Raw genomic sequence first — 15819 nt, 5'->3', positions numbered from 1 at the left:
AACACACACACACACACACACACACACACACACACACACACACACACACACACACACACACACACTAGGACATTTACACTGCTGATAATTTCATACAGTCTTCTAACATTCACAGTTCAGACTCGTGTATTTAAATAGACAGATAGGTAAATAGTTTTGGTTTATTTGTTTTGATTTCTTTTTTTGCTGCTTTTTAACAGTGGTGGTTTGACAGACACAGAGTGGTGTCCCCTAAGAATGACACATTTCTTCTCCCTCCTTTTATGATAATGCTTATTTGAAGGAGTCTCCCTGTTTAGGGGAATAAATATTTATAAACTGTGTAGTGCTGAAAAATAAAACAAAAGACCGATTGTAGAGAGGAAGAGTATAAATCAGGAAAAGCTCTTTCTCATAATGTTTTGCTTTATATGGCAACTTTCATGCAGGGATATATATTTGGAGAATAGTCTTGTGTGTCTGCAAGCTGAAATAAGTTGCAGATGTTAAAATTAAAGACTGGAAGTTCTTTCAAGAGGAAATTAGCAGCTGAATCTGGACTGTACCTTTCACTGGCGCATACTTTTGACAGACTATTTTCCATGACATCTGAAGACCCTTTCCTGCAAAGGGCTTGGCCCAAAGATTTGCAGGCAAATTTATAATAATACTTGTCAAAGAAAAGGATAGTAAAAAATAGCCCTTTTATATCATTTTGTTTAAGATTCTATCTCTTTCAGTGCAGAAAATATCATTTCTGGTTCTTATTTTTATTTGTTGGCAGCATGAAATGCCAAAAAATCCAATGCTTCTTTTGCACTGTTTATGGTTAGATCCCTTGATTATCTTATAAGAAACAGATCTGCACATAGATGAGAGCCTTTCTAGTCACACCAAAAGCATCAGAAAATTAATTTCAGATTAGGAAGACAACTCTTCTGTTTTCACTACTAGGATAATGCTATTATCATTATCAATTTCAGATCAAGATGCTAAAATCAATCACTCTTTTCCCAAAAAAATCATATATGCGAACAGATGAGTCATCTTTCAGGGAGTGTATTTTTAGCACTGCCATTAAAAAGCTAGTCTTGCTGGATTGTACTGTAGTACATCACATGACATGATTTTAGCTCAGCCCAGTTTAAGTGTATGGCAAAGAAAAGAAAACATCATGCATAAGGGTAGCTTTCTTACCTCTCAACCTTTTATCACAAGAAATATGGCAAAGGTTGACATAATTGGTGGGGGGGGGGGGGGGTGGACAAAGGCCCAAAAATAAGAACAGTTTTTAATTATTTCTGTTATAAAGTTAGAAAGTTGCTAGAATAGCAGGATTTGTGTAATCTTGCATTTTCTGAAGGATATGAAGTCCAAAAGTCATATTTATGTAATTATTTATTGATTTCAATCCTCAGATCACCCCAGTGATTTATTGGGAAACCACAGATTTTGTAAGGAACAGACCAAAACCATTAGGCAAAAATCTGGACACTCTGTAAAAATCTGGACAGTTGAGAGGTATGGTAGCTCTTTAACATCAGGACAGGATGCTGGATAAAGTTGTAATTAGTACAGATTAAAATCAAAAACATTAATGAAACGAAACATGTAACTGTGCAAATAAGCTGCATAAAAGCACACACACATGCACACACATGGTCTCACGCACACACACACACACATACACACACACACACACACACACTCGCGAACACAAGTGTGCACACATAGTACTGCAGTTTGAAGCAGTTAGTGCAGCTTCATGCCAACAGTATGAGCTGAAGTAAAGGATTTAGCTAGTCAGCTACCTAATTGCTTCTGATAACTTTTCTTATTGTTGTACCTAATTTGTGTTGGCTAGCTCTGCATCTGTAACCAGGGCATTCAGTTATAATGCATTTAGCAGCACAGTACCACAAGGAACTGCTGCTCAGCTCTTTTGATTAAAGTATTGCAGCTTTAATGGCCAGCAGTGTTATATTACTCAGTGACATACTTGGTCATCAGTGATGGCATCACTTCTGCAAAAGTGTCCTGAGTTCCATTACTTTGGCAACATTATTGCACTTTTTCTTTCAGTCCAGTTAACAAGTACTACTAAAATGCAAGGAAAAGGGAAAATGTATACAGCTGTGATAGCTTGCAGCATTATATAAGCACAACTGTACAGCATTATGTAAGCACGACTGTACAACTGTGATAGCTTGCAGCATTATATAAGCACAACTGTACAGTTGTGATAGCTTGCAGCATTATGTAAGCACAACTGTACAGCTGTGATAGCTTGCAGCATTATATAAGCACAATTGTACAGTTGTGATAGCTTGCAGCATTATGTAAGCACGACTGTACAGCTGTGATAGCTTGCAGCATTATATAAGCACAACTGTACAGTTGTGATAGCTTGCAGCATTATGTAAGCAGGACTGTACAGCTGTGATAGCTTGCAGCCTTATATAAGCATGACTGTACAGCTGTGATAGCTTGCAGCATTATGTAAGCATGACTGCACAGCCGTGATAGCTTGCAGCATTATATAAGCACAATTGTACAGTTGTGATAGCTTGCAGCATTATGTAAGCACGACTGTACAGCTGTGATAGCTTGCAGCATTATATAAGCACAACTGTACAGTTGTGATAGCTTGCAGCATTATATAAGCACAACTGTACAGTTGTGATAGCTTGCAGCATTATGTAAGCAGGACTGTACAGCTGTGATAGCTTGCAGCCTTATATAAGCATGACTGTACAGCTGTGATAGCTTGCAGCATTATGTAAGCATGACTGCACAGCCGTGATAGCTTGCAGCATTATATAAGCACGACTGTACAGTTGTGATAGCTTGCAGCATTATGAGCGCACGACTGTACAGCTGTGATAGCTTGCAGCATTATGTAAGCATAACTGTACAGTTGCGATAGCTTGCAGCATTATGTAAGCACAACTGTACAACTGCGATAGCTTGCAGCATTATATAAGCACAACTATACAGTTGTGATAGCTTGCAGTATTATGTAAGCACAACTGTACAACTGAGATAGCTTGCAGCATTATTTAAGTACAACTGTACAGTTGTGATAGCTTGCAGCATTATATAAGCACAATTGTACAGTTGTGATAACTTGCAGCATTATATAAGCACAACTGTACAGCTGTGATAGCTTGCAGCATTATATAAGCACAACTGTACAACTGCGCTAGCTTGCAGCATTATACAAGCACAACTGTACAGTTGCGATAGGTTGCAGCATTATACAAGCACAGCTGTACAATTGCGATAGCTTGCAGCATTATATAAGTACAACTGTACAGCTGTGATATTTATATAAGTACAACTGTACAGCTGTGATAGCTTGCAGCATTATATAAGCACAACTGTACATTTGTAATAGGTTGCAGCATTATATAAGCACAACTGTACAGTTGTGATAGGTTGCAGCAGCATATAAACATAACAATTAGGTTGATTATAAAGGGCACTTTTCTGCAGTAAAGTTATTTGTTTTCAAAAACAAAATTCTGGGTGCTGCTTGCCCTTGACTATAAAATGTATAGCTAAATCAAGTCACCTGTGCTGCATAAAATCATATTCAGATTTTGTTTTTCTTCTAAGAGCAATATAAGAGTTATGTACTTGACAATTTTATACAACTCAAAATGCTGTGCACCTCTTTCTTGTGATAATTTTTAACTGTATAAAATCAGTTGCAGTTGCTTGCTAGCACTTGAGGAAATATAAATGTAATTCTTGACTCAAGTGCACAGTGCTCAGACCTGGAATTTGTGGCAGCTGCTTGGTAGCTCACTGACCGCTCTTGATGTGTAATTTTTATATTTTATCAGGTGCAAAATAATGCTTGTTGCTTCCTTATCATCATAAACTACAAAGCCTTAAAACTGCACATCAGTTCAAGTAAACAGGTCGGCACTTCTGATAGCAGCTGTAAAAGCAGTCAAACTAACAATTTTAACAAAATCAAAATTCTGTATGTTGCTACACTGTTATGATGTCTTTGGGTTTATAACTCCACCCAGCATCAAAAATGTATATGTGAAGGTACAACCTTGAAGTTATACCACTGCTACCAATCAATATGTCTGGGACAGGAGCTACGGGTCTTTAATGTTCACCATTGTCTAAAATAAAAAATGCCATATGTTAGATATTTTACCTTAAGAGCATATTGGCTACAAGGTTTTGAAACTGAACAAATAAAATTCTTTGCTTTAAAGCATATAACAATTTGAGAACTAAACATACAGACAGATAGTGTGATTATAGGGAAATATAAAATACATTTTGAAATGATAAGTGGCATTAGAGAAACATTGACTATCAGATAACCATCTCTAAGTACTACTCTAACTACAGAATTTCTATAATCTTTCTTAACATTAACTAGAAATTACCACATTTAAACAGCCAAAACCAATAACAAAAATGAACTTTGTTGATGCTAGTTAACAGGCAATCCTCAGTCAGCAAGTTCTACTTACCAATTGAGCTCTACATGGTTGGTGGATTGGATCCATCGGGAAGAGAGTTGCTTCCTCTGACCATTGGAGGAATGTCTTGGAATGGGTCAACAATCGGAGATATGGCATCAGCATAGTCTTTTTTAGTATCCCCCCCACATTAGGTCAAGAAGTTCTTGCCTCTTTCCTTCTCAATCCAAATTCAAATCCTAAGAATATGGAAAGTTCACAATTGCATTATTCAATGCATTAAATGACAGAAAGTAGCTAATTCAATAGTGGTAATTAGAGTTTGGCTACCAGTGGTCGCATATAAACTCTGCTGTTTTTCCAGAGAAAAACAGTTCCAGTAACTTTTTCACGTTTCACATTTTACATTTTTATTTTGTTACAGCTTTATCCAGTTGTTTATACATTTTTTTATGTCACACATCCCTACTGCATAGCGTCTGGGGTTGGAACAAGTTGCCTTTATTTATGCAGTTATCAACATATAGGATCATCTTTTTATCAGTGTGATGTATAAAATTAGTTTCAGCTGTTTGCAATCACTTATGGTAGCACTTGTGAAAACAATGTAATTTGTTTTAATCAAGAGTAAAATGTTGTACGTTACTTCCCCACAGTCATTTTTAAAAAATGCATGCTGCTTCACCACTATAAACTGTAAAGCAAGAATGTTTGATCTCAGCTCAGGTAAAATCAGTTTTAGTTGTATACTGGCACTTTTTGATAGCCCTTGTGAAAACAGTATAACTGACTTTTTTATTATGAGCGAAATGCTGCATGTTGCTTTCCTGTGATTGCCTTTTTATTTAAATAATATTACTTTAAATTGTTTAGTAGTGCATTTGACAGCACTTGTGAAGTAATACAATTTTTTATCAAGAACAAAATGGTACGTATTGCTTTCCCACTATCATTTTAAAATTATGCATATTGCTTCCTGACAAAGATAAATTGCAAACCAAGAATGTTTCAGCTCGGAAAGGGTGGTAGTTATCGAAGAATAAACAGTTATATTTATATGCTATATTTGGGTTCCCTACAGTCAATTCAAAATTCAGTATGTCACTTCCCAGTGATCATACCTGGAAAAACAATATTTCAACTTTGTTCAGATGTAATTGTCTTCATTTGTTTGCTAATGCATCTGACAGCGCATGTGAAAACAAGGTAGCTGATATATTTTCATATGTAAAATGTATGTTTCTTCTCTGTAATACTCATTTTTGAGTATGCAAAACAGTTTCAGTTGCATACTAACTCTTCTGACAGCACTTGTGAAAGCAATACAATTTTTATTGAGAACAAAATAATGTATGTTACATTACTCCCCTGCAATAATTTACATATGTATTTAAGAGCACTGATACATACATATTTTGTAATACAAAGTATATACATGTTTTATTGAAAAGGTTTCCATCTAGCCATGGAAACTGTCAAAGCAAATATTGTCCCTAGGCATAAAGACCCAGTGACTCCTTCTGATGATAAAATCCTAATGGAAAAATGGGCCACCTGTTTATTCAACTTGAACTGCCACCCTTCTTAACAACTACTTCATAGATGCTATTCAAAAATTCACACATACCAATCACAATCCTGACACCCCCCTCTCACCTCTTCTATCCCACACAGCAAAAAACCTTTCTCCCTCAAACCAGTCTCCACTGTCTGTATCAAATCACTACTTCTCAAACTTAAACCATGCTCCCCTCTGCAGACAACCTTCCTCAAACTTGCCACGGAAACCATAGTCTATCCTATTACTCTACTAATCAACCAATCCATTCAAGAGGCCACAGTCCCAGGCATTTGTAAATCCTTTTACACTGTCCCATTACACAAAGGTGGAAATTCTACCAACCCATTTAATTATAGGCCCATAGCTATACTTTCCCCTTTACTAAAAATATTTGAAAAATGCATCCACACTCAGCTCATGAATTGTCTTCTCCAGGAAAACCTACTAACACCCACACAGCATGGCTTCAGGCAATACCATAGTACTGCCACTGCACTGTTAACTTTTGCCCACACAGTAGCCGAGGCCAGAGACAACAACCATAGTATCCTGCCTTTTCCTCAACCTCTCTAAGGGCTTTGATACTGTTTCTCACCCTTTACGTCTCTCTAAACTATCCAATCTCAACCTCTTTGGACCCTCTCTTTACTGGTTTGCAAGTTACCTCTCCAATAGGCAGCAGTCAGTCAGATGGCTCACTTCCTGTTCTTCCTTCCTACTCATCAAAACTGGTGTCACCCAAGGCTCCATTTTCGGACCTCTGCTTTTCAATATCTTCACCAATGACCTCCACACTGCCTGCAGACAATCCTCCCTTATTAAATATGCAGATTATTCAACACTCCTTACCATCTCAAACACCATTTCTGACCTCCACGCACATACCCAAAATTCTTTCTCACCCTTTACGTCTCTCTAAACTATCCAATCTCAACCTCTTTGGACCCTCTCTTTACTGGTTTGCAAGTTACCTCTCCAATAGGCAGCAGTCAGTCAGATGGCTCACTTCCTGTTCTTCCTTCCTACTCATCAAAACTGGTGTCACCCAAGGCTCCATTTTCGGACCTCTGCTTTTCAATATCTTCACCAATGACCTCCACACTGCCTGCAGACAATCCTCCCTTATTAAATATGCAGATTATTCAACACTCCTTACCATCTCAAACACCATTTCTGACCTCCACGCACATACCCAAAATTCTTTCCTTTCCATTAAAAAATGTCTCTCTGACAATCATCTCATCTTAAATCCAAAAAAAAAAACTAAAATTTTACTATTCCTGCCTCGACCTCTAGCTCATCATAAATTTACCTTTATCACTACATCCCTCGACATGGCCACCATCAAAACAGAGCCTCACACTAAACTTTTAGGTACCATTATTGGTGCCGAACAGAAATTTAACCTGCACATCTGACAAAGCATTAAAAAACACCAAAAACTAGGAATAATATACAGAAGTAGGAAATTCCTTACCTCTGACATGAAACTCTCCTTGGCTCATCCCCTTCCTTCTCTATGCAGCTCCAATCTTTACTAATATCCAGTCTGCACTTTTATTTAAATTAGAACAAACATATCACAAAATTGCTCGATTTGCTGCTAACTTACCATATAACTCACACCACTGCCTTGCACTCGGCACACTCCAATGGCTAGTATTTCCTCAACATCTTCAATTGACTCAATTTTGAATCCTGCACTCCATTCTGTACAAACCCACATCCTGCCCCTCTTTATCCACCCTCATCACTTATTACACTCCCAGTCATTCTGTCCATACACTCAGCAACTCTTGCCATCCATAAATCTAACAAAACATAGGAAAACTACTCTACAAACACACTGTAGACTAGGCCTGGAATAAACCCCCCTCATGCATAAGAACCCCCCACCCTACCCCCACTCCCTATACTTCAAAAAAGAGCTAAAACAATTTCTACTTGACGTTAGGTCATGTCAGTGTCATGACCCTACCTAATCTCTTCCACATATTTTTTTGCCAACAGTACCCTGCACATTACTCTCCAACACCTATATTTTATATGCTGCTATTCTTTCTGTCTGTATTCTCTACTCCTCATATCAGGCCACTACAACCCATGGAAATATGTATATATACTATGCTTCACTTAACTACCTTCTCTTGACTTAACTAAACCTCACTTTACAATCTTCTTGTTCCCATACTTCTCTACTAATACTTTCATCTCTTTCCTACCTCCCCTGTTGGAAAAAAAAAAGGAAAACAATAGCTAGCTTATACTTTTCTATTGATATCTTTATTAGTGAATCTTCTTCTTCTTTCAGCTTTTTCCTGGTTAGGGGTCGCCACAGCAGATCACCTGTCCGCTCATGATTGGCAGTGGAGTTTTACAGTGTCGAGTTGCCAGCCTGGCGCCCAACCTTCCACAGAAGGCACACATATGCACACACTCATACCTATTATTAGTGAATATGCTGTCATATACCATGTATGTTTTTCTTATTGTATCTATGTCAGTCTTGTGCATTTTTACGCACCCTGCTTTTCTCATTGTTATTTTAGAGGTTTATTTTCTGTCATTATAACTATGTCTATGTACTGGAGCTTTTCTCCTCGGGTCTCCACTGAAAATGGACTGTTTTTGCTCAGTTGGACCAAACCGGTTAACAAATGTCAGATAGATAAATAAATACACTGTATGAGGCATTGTCAGGACTCTGAAGAAAGTGTGCCATAAACATGAAGACAGACTTAAATGTAATATATAGGCACATACTCATGTGCAACTAAAAGATTTTTTATTTTATGTTTTGGACTTTCAACCTACAGATGTTAGAGTCAGCGACAAAGAGAATTTGTAACACTAGAAGTATCGGTGGCAGTCATTTTTAAATGTTTACAAACTATACCGAATAAATGATGTGATTAACTTGAAAATGGGACTGTTTAAACATATCTAATTTTATATTTAGACTTGCTGAAAAATATCAACTTGTGTATTCTTTTGTAGCCCATATATTTAATGGTTTCAAGACTTGCATTTGTGGAATTTTATAATCTGGTGTCCAACTGGTATTGATGTTTTACTAGTTATTTTATACATGTGACCAGCCTCTTAAACTATTTAACTATTGGTAGTATGACTCATTTTTGACAATATGTTGAAGTTTGTTTACAAAGTAAACAGCATGAAACTACTTATTCTGATCACATTTTATATGTAAGGATATCATGTTGCAGGTGATATTAGATGCCACTACACCCACCCCCAAATATCACTGAAAATATATATTTTTTCAAACCTTAAAGATTAGGGCTGCCAGGATTTTAATCTTAATTTAAAAATTTCAAAAAACACATTAGAATTATTTTTTTATTTTTTGTGGTGCAGTATGTTAGAATTTTTTTAAAGTAATGAATTTAGTTTGCTAGTCAGTTTTTTTTTTTTTTGCTAGTTGAACTTGAGACAGTTGAGAGCATAGGCAGGACTAAAACCTCTGCACCAAAAAAACAGCAAACATACTGTGTAATTGCTTTTTATAATCCAATTTTATTTCATCCTCTTGTGCATTTGTTGTCTTTAGATCATTCTGCTTTCTTTACTTTTACTCATGTTGTACATTTGTTACTGAAACTTCTCTGTCACCTGTATTATCTATGAATCTGCAGCTGTATTTTAATCCTTAGGCTTGTATTTAAAAATATGGCTTTGTCCCACATTCAAACATAAATATTGATGCAATGACATTTGCATTTGTAACAGCTCTTTCTTTATGTCTGATGTTTGGGGTGCATAAAAGTGCTTCCATCACCATAAAGAAAAAAAAATGTTTCATAAGTGTATCAAAAGTAAAATTCCAAAGCTACCAGAGTTTCAGTTGTAGGATTCCAGGATTTTGTGTTAACCTGTATTTGACTGGGAGTACCAGTCTCTTCCTCAGTTTTAGTCTACATTTTGAGGGGGCTTTGCAGTCTTAATAAAAAAGTAATATTAGTCTGTTGATGCCTAGTAACTGCAAAGAAAATATTTTTACCAGCCATTCTCTGATTGTAATCTACTTTCTAGAACATCTAGTGAGAAGTTATTATTTTGATTGCTTCTGTAGGGTGCTGACTTTTTAACTCTGCTGTAAGCAAGCCTGTAAAGACAGCCCAGCACAACAATGAAAGAGGAACAAAGAGGAAACAATGATAAGCTGTAATAGCAATGTCTTTCACCTTTTCCTAGTTAGGGGTCGCTACAGCGGATCACCGGTCTGCATATTGATTGGCAGTGGATTTTTACGGTGCCGAGTTGCCAGCCTGACGCACAACCTTCACGGAAGGCACACGCACCTACCTGCATGTCTTTAAAGCTCATTCAGCTGCAGGGAGGATATGCAGACTCTGCACAGAAGGAACTCCAGCTGAGAATCAAACTGAAGAACGTCTTGCTGTGAGGCGACAACGCTAACTGCTGCACCACCGAGGCCTAATTATAAGCTGTAATACAAAAGAAAAAAAAAACAGAAAATAAGAATCCAGAGTGAATGAAGCTAATGTATAAATTCAGGTCATGGCTTACAAAAGGTCTCTGTTGCACTGACCGTATCATCGGGCATTAAATAACTAAAAGTAGGTGAGAGATGCTTTGGCAAAGGAAGAATACTGTCTTCTCTTCACCCTTCTGACTTTTAACTTCAAGAAACTGAAATAGTCAAGTGTGCATTTTCTAGTTACTAATTATTTAAGATTTAGTAGCCCAAGTGCCTGTTTTCAGGGTTAATAGAGTTACAGTAAGAGGAGGCCTAAGGCTGCATATCAAGATGTAACTCATTCAGAACTCATTAATTTAAACACTGCACCATATTGCCAGCCAGATTATACCGCAGACCCCTTAGCATGCACAGATTCATTTTATAGTCATAGCTCAGCTTTGCTTCCAAAGTTTTTTTGCAGTGATTGTTTTCATGAGGGCAAAAGGCCACATGACTGTGAAATCATCCATTCAAGACAGTATCCCAGGTGAAAGCTCTCATATACACTGCAGCTGGGAATCTCAGCGCATGTGGCTAGCTTGTTTCATAAAAGCATGACAGTCATCCAAACAAAGGTTTAATTCTAATGTTGGAATACTGGAAGGGTGCCAGTAAAAACACTACTATTCCAGGAAAAACAGGCATCAGACATACATGCTGTCATGTGGCTGAGTCCATGCGATTTAACTCAAAATTAAGGCAGGGATAATGTGCATTGCAAAGGTGATATTTTATTATAACCTGAAGAATTTAATCATTCAGTTGCTTTTGGATGGGAGGCCTTTTTTACCCACTGTTTACCATCCTATGTAGGTCAGCTGTGAGTTTTCCTTAATGCAGCCCAAGGCCATCTAATCCAGTAAAACATGTACAGGTTGTGCGACATCATATTCCATTTAGCCAGCCAGTGGTCATGAAAAAGTAGTTTTTCTGGGGCCCACTTTTTGAATAAAGAACTTTATTTGGGAGAGGGTGGTGTGCTGTTCAGGGAGTGGGTCACGTTTTATGAGAAAGTAATTTCCCTGTCTAAATATCAAATTGTCTGGAAGGATGGTTCTCCATGATAGTGTTGTTGCATAAATAGGAGCTAAAAATTCAAGTATTAATGTACCTATAAAATCAAAATTGTAACTTATAAATCATGGATCACTACTTAATAATTGTTACTGTTCACATACTGTAAGCTGAGGACAGTTTGGCTGCAGAAATTTTCCCACTGAATTCCATTAAACCATGCCTGAATGATTAGGACTTGAATGACACATGATGAAAAATGCCCAACTTTGTTGAAATGTTTGCTGGTTCTAATTAACTGCGACTCGCTTATCTGCAGTGAATCAAACAATGTTTTAAAAAATATCGCATATCATGTATGTGGGTCTGATCATTTTATGAGATATATAGAGCTTATTTTTTATAATATGAAAAACTTAGAGTTGAGCAAATTTCACTGATTCCTGACCCTCTGAACTTTACAGAATTTTTTTTATCAAATGTATAATGTTTCAGAATTTACAGAAATAATTTATTATACCACTGTTCATATCAGTTTCTGTTTTCTTTCAGAGCTCACATATTCCTGTGGTGCTCTCTTCTTGTGCCTGAACATTGGAGAATTTTGCTTTTCATGCTCTGTGACGCATCTCTTTTAAGCCTCAAACATTTATGAGATGTACAGATACTAAATAAAACACAATGAGTTTTTGACAAGGTGTGTTTCAGGCATCCAGGCATGCATGCAATCATGTTATTTAAGGTAACAACTTTAAAATCTTTGTATTTTCAATTTAATATGTCATGCTTCATTTCATATAGACTTCTCTAATTTTCTGCTGTGTAAAATACTTTGGTTTTGTAATACAAGCCCCATTTTGTGAAAATAAAGTAAAATAAATCTTTAACAAAGTGTACAAAATTACACAATGTATTCAGTTTTATGTCCCATAACACTGAGTTTCTTCTTATACATGTAAATATCACACAAGTAACTTAAGAATTCATTCTTATGATTACAACCCTATGACTCTTTCACACCCAGTTAACAGAAGTTTGATGTTTTATTTTTTTTAAATACAAGCTCCATGTTACAAAAAAAAAAAAAAACATTAACAAAATGCACTGATTTTTACAATGTTTTAGTTTTTATGTCTCATAACACTGAGTTTCTTCTTACAAAGTACACTACACAAGTAACTCAAAAATGCATTCTTGTAACTAATTCCCTGTGAATCATTCATACCCATACGAAAAGAAGATTCAGAGGGGCAATGATAGTAGGGGTATTCCCTTTGGGCTAGACACCAAATTCTGAGGGGCAATGATAGTTGGGGTCACCAGCTTTGGAATAGACGTCAGATTCTAGGGGAAATAATAGAGGTAACTTCCTTTGCTCTGAAAATCAAATTCTGAAGGGACAGTGATAGCGTTTACCTTCTTTGAGCTGCACATCAGATTCTGAGGGGCAGTCATAGTAGGGTTACCTCCTCTGGGCTTGGTAACTGATTCTGGTGGCCATAGATAGTAGGGTTTCCTTCATTTGGGCTGGGCATCAGATTTTCAATGGCAGTAATAGACTATAGAGCTAGCCTTCTTTGGGCTAGCCATCAGCTTCTGAGAGGTAGTTATAGTAGTGTTACCTTTATTGGACTGGATATTAGATTCTGAGGGGCAGTGATAGTAGGGGTGACTGCATTTGAGCTGGATATCAGATTCTGAGTAACAGTGATAACAAGGGTAGCCTCTGGACATCAGATTCTGAGCAGCACTGTTAGTAGGGTAACCTCCTTTGCACTAGGCATCACATTTTGCGAAGCGGTGATAGTAGGGTAACCTCCTTTGGGTTGGACATCAGATTCTGAGAAACAGTGATAATAGGGGTAGCCTCTTCTTGGATGGATGTCAGATTATGAGGGGTAATGATAGTATGGGTGACCTCATTTGTGCTGGACATCAGATTCTGAGAGGCCATGATAGTTGGGGTAATCACATTTGGGCTGGATGTCAGATTCTGAGGAGCATTGATACTAGGGGCAACATCCTTTGACTGGACATCAAATTGTGAGAGGCAGTGATAACAGGGGCCACCTCCTTTGGGCTGAATAACAGGTTCTAAGAGGCAATGATAATAGGAGTAACCTCCTTTGGACTGGACATAGGGTTCTGAGAGGTAGTGATAGTAGGAGTAACCTCCTTTGGGCTGGACATCAGATACTGCATGGCATTGATAGTAGGGGTCTCATCCTTTGGGCTTGACATACAATTCTGAGCAGCAGTGATAGTAGGGGGCCACCTACTTTGGGCTGAACATCAGATTCCGATGGGTAGTGATAGGGATAACCTCATTTGGGATGGACATCAAATTTTGAGAAGTAGTGATAGCAGGGGTTACCTCCTTTGGACTGGAACTCAGATTCTGGTGGGGCAGTGATATAAAGGGCAATCTCATTTGGGCTGGGCATCAAATTCTGAGGAGCATTGATAGTAGGGGTCTCCTCCTTTGGGATGGACATCTGCTTCTGAGGGACAGTGATAAGTTTAACCTCATTTGGGCTAGACAGCAGTTTCTGAAGGGCATGATGTAGAGGTCACTTTCTTTGGGCTGGACATGAGATTCTGAGAGGCAGTGATAATAGGGGTTACCTTCTTTGGGCTGGACATCAGATTCTGAGGGGTAGTGATACTAGGGGTAACCTGCTTTGGGCAGGACATCAGATTCTGAACGATGGTGATAGTAGAGTAACTTCCTTTGTGCTAGACGTCACATTATGAGGAGCAGTGATAGTAGGGGTAACCTCATTTGTGCTAGACATCACATTCACATTCTGAGAATTAGAAATAGTAGAGGTAACCTCATTCAAGCTGGACATCAGATTCTGAGTGACATTGTTAGTAGGGATAACGTCCTTTGGCTGGACATCAGATTTTGAGAGGTAGTGATAGTAGGGTCACCTCCTTTGGGCTAAACATCAAATTCTGAGAGGCAGTTACAACAAGGTTCAACTCCTTTGGGCTGGACATCAGATTCTTAGGGAAATTGATAGTAGGGTCTCCAGCTTTGGGATAGGTATCAACTTCTTAGAGGCACTGATAGTATGAGTCATCTACTTTGGGCTGGATGTCAGTTTCTCAGGGGCAGTGATAAGGGTAACCTGCTTTTTGACTGACATCAGATTCGGATGGGTAGTCATAGTAAGGGTCACATATTTTTTGCTGGACATCACATTCTGAGAATCAGTGATAGTAGGGGTAACTTCCTTTTGGCTGGACATCAGATTCTAAGAGACAGTGATAGTAAGTGTAACCTCTTTTGGTCTGGACATCAGATTCTGAGGGGCATTGATAGTAAGGGTAACTTGCTTTTGGGCTAGACATCAGATTCTGAGGGCAGTGATAGTAGTGGTCACCTTCTTTGTGCTGGACATCAGATTCTGATGGTAATGACTGTAGTGGTAACTTCCTTTAGTCTGGGCATCATATTCTGAGGGGCTTTAATAGTAGGAGTAACTACGTTTGGGCAGGATATCAGATTCTGCGGGGTAGTGATAGTAAAGGTAACCTCTTTTGGGCTGAACATCAGATTCTGAGGGGCATTGATAGTAGGGGTAACCTCCTTTGGGCTAGACATCAGAGTCTGATGGCAGTGATAGTAGTGGTAACCTTCTTTAGGCTGGGCATCAGATTCTGAGGGACATTAATAGTATGGGTAACTTCCTTTGGGTAGGATATAAGATTCTGAGAGGCATCGATAGGAGGGGTCATCTCCTTTGGGCTGACATCAGATTCTGAGAGCAATCATAGTAGGAGTCACTTTCTTTGGGCTGGATATCAGATTCTCAGGGGCAGTGATAAGGTTAACCTCCTTTGGGCTGGACATCAATTTCTGATGAGCAGAGATAGTATGGGCCACCTCCTTTGGCCTTGTGATTCTGAGAGGCAGTGATAGTTGAGGTTACCTCCTTTGGGCTGGACATCAGATTCTGAGGGGCAGTGATATCAGAAAAATACAGAAAAACAAAGACAAACTCCAAGCTCCAAACAAAAGGAAATTAGGCAGACATCAACGACCCAAATCCTAGATGCCTGCCTAATTTCTTTTTGTTTTGGGCACTGATAGCAGGGTAACCTCCTTTAGACTGGGCATCACATTCTGAGGGGCATTGATAGTAGGGGGCCATTTCCTTTGGGCTGGGCATCAGATTCTAAGAGGCAGTGATAGTAGGGGTCACTTTCTTTGGGCTGGACATCAGATTCTCAGGGGCAGTGATAAGGTTAACCTCCTTTGGGCTGGACATCAGTTTTTGATGAGCAGGGATAGTAGGAGCCAC

General features: G+C 38.3%; 1 protein-coding gene across 7 annotated transcripts in view; it reads left to right on the top strand.

The window, feature by feature from the left end:
• CALD1 (caldesmon 1) overlaps positions 1-15819 on the top strand; it is a 1713117-nt gene that overhangs the window by 461092 nt on the left and 1236206 nt on the right. The window contains exon 1 of one of the 7 annotated variants that reach the window (XM_044088454.1): positions 12234-12251. The exons of the other annotated variants lie outside the window; for them this stretch is intronic. The gene's annotated coding sequence lies outside the window, so the exon portion shown is untranslated. Of the gene's footprint in view, positions 1-12233; positions 12252-15819 lie in introns of those variants that run through there. 7 annotated transcript variants of the gene reach the window in all.

This window comes from Protopterus annectens, chromosome 11.part0 (assembly GCF_019279795.1).
Source record: "Protopterus annectens isolate FY-2018-M chromosome 11.part0, PAN1.0, whole genome shotgun sequence".
Lineage (NCBI taxonomy): Eukaryota > Metazoa > Chordata > Ceratodontiformes > Protopteridae > Protopterus > Protopterus annectens.
This window is presented reverse-complemented; position numbering and strand designations above follow the sequence as displayed.